This window comes from Amblyomma americanum, chromosome 4 (genome assembly GCF_052857255.1).
Source record: "Amblyomma americanum isolate KBUSLIRL-KWMA chromosome 4, ASM5285725v1, whole genome shotgun sequence".
NCBI classification, from domain to species: domain Eukaryota; kingdom Metazoa; phylum Arthropoda; class Arachnida; order Ixodida; family Ixodidae; genus Amblyomma; species Amblyomma americanum.
In genome coordinates, this window is record NC_135500.1 from 130,417,632 (window position 1) to 130,419,656 (window position 2,025).

The 2,025-nt window shown below is 49.2% G+C and overlaps 1 non-coding gene across 1 annotated transcript; it reads left to right on the forward strand.

The window, feature by feature from the left end:
- Positions 1–496: 496 nt before the first annotated feature.
- TRNAS-ACU (transfer RNA serine (anticodon ACU)) lies at positions 497–568 on the forward strand. The gene has a single exon. It is a non-coding gene; the product is annotated as a tRNA-Ser (tRNA).
- Positions 569–2,025: the final 1,457 nt, after the last annotated feature.

Here is a 2,025-nt window from a genome sequence, read left to right on the forward strand (position 1 = left end):
CAACGCGCAACGTGGCGTTCAAGAGGAAAGCCGGGAAACACGCTTTCCCGAGCAGGCTGTAAAAATATCTACAGGCACCGCCGCTGTCGCAAGCTTCTAGAGCGCGCTGGAAGCGTTCCTGCGTGCCTTCCGTGCGAGTTCACCACTGCCAGGCACTCCACTGCTCCTACTTTGCACACTCTGAACTCCGCCTCCCCCACACCCCTTTCTGCTTATATTGTTTCTTTGTCTGACTGCTTTTTTTCCTCAACCCACCGGAGTTGCTCAATGGTTAGCGCGCTGAGCTACTGCGCCGGAGTGCAAGAATTAGAACCCGGCCACTCTAGCCGTGTTTCGATAGAGCCGAAACGCAAAGTGCGGCCGTATGCTGTACGATGTCAGTGTACGTTAATGGTCGCCAAGTGGTCGAAATTATTCCGGACCCCTCCATTACGGCCCTCTTTCTCTCTTTCTTCTTTCATTCGCGCCGTCCTCCCATCTTTCACAGCGCGGACCCGCCGCGGTGGCTCAGTGGTTAGAGCGCTCGACTACTGATCCGGAGTTCCCGGGTTCGAACCCGACCGCGGCGGCTGCGTTTTTATGGAGGAAAAACGCTAAGGCGCCCGTGTACTGTGCGATGTCAGTGCACGTTAAAGATCCCCAGGTGGTCGAAATTATTCCGGAGCCCTCCACTACGGCACCTCTTCTTCCTTTCTTCTTTCAATCCCTCCTTTATTCCTTCCCTTACGGTGTGGTTCAGGTGTCCAACGACATATGAGACAGATACTGCGCCATTTCCTTTCCCCAATAACCAATTATAATTATTATTATTATTATTCACGGCGCGGCTGAGGTGTTCACGCAGAAGTGAGACAGTTACGGACCCTTTCATTTCCTCAAAACCAATTTTCGTTTTGAACTTTTTCTCCACCAGCTGTTTGAAACACGTGGCTTAGCGAGGACTAATCTGGATGCGTGCACGCTTCGTGTGGATGCTCCTCATGTTGGTGCCGGACAGTGTGCATATGTGTAGGTGCGTTCGGGTTGTTATACTTAGGCACGCTTGACAGTGGGCGTGAGGCAGCGCGTTTTCCCGCCTGATTGTTCGCCTGTCAGTGAGTCTATTCAGCACAGCTTAGGCACCATGAGGCCCTTTCCATCCAGCCATGTTACCGTGAAATCTGCCCCTTTGCTGCGTAAAATCTTTGCACAGGGAACGTGTGCCTTATTTGAGAAGGATGCAGGTGCGGTTTGCTTGTATCTTCTATTGTACAGAAAGGCAAAGAACTATGACACCTGAGGCAAGGAAACGCTGTAACGATGTTACCGAGGTAGGTACCAAGCTGGCACTACTCCTTCTTGCTGCCCAGACGTCCGATATCATTTCAGTGTAATGTTATGTCATCAGTCATATCGCTAAGTCGTGAGCGTGTCAACACTCAGAGAAGCCAGGTTATCTGGCTGCGACTGCAGATATACATCACGAATCACGCGATGGAGAATTGTCTGTAGACCATTGAGAGGGACATGCAAAAAGCTCTCTTCTAGACTATAAGAAGCATGTATTTCGTCACTTGTGGTTTGTGTCCATATTTAAAAAGAACGGTCGTACAGAACCAGGAAAATAAAAGCTGTCGTATCAGCGATATATAAAATGTACCCCACCCTATCTGCCTGTGATTATAGGCAGTTACAGCCAGTAATGCAAAAAGAAGTTGAAATGATGTCCTCAGGCTTAATTGCACATGAAGTTGAAATGAAATGGTGTGCCTTTTTTCTCGTCATTCACTTGTGAAAAACGCCTCATGTATTCATTAAAATCACTATTTCGATCCATCAATTAGCAGATTGTAGATTAGCCCTACGTCATCGTTGTCATTCAATAAATCGGTCCACCAGTTCATTATTCCTGTCTGGTGCTCCGTGGAAGAGAGTGGCTTTAAAGAGTTGACAGGATTGTCGGTGCCGTGCCGCTAGCTCGAAAGAGAGTGGGTTTGCGTTGCCAGGGTTGACATGGCCGTCAGAGAGGTTAGGGTGGCCTGGCGT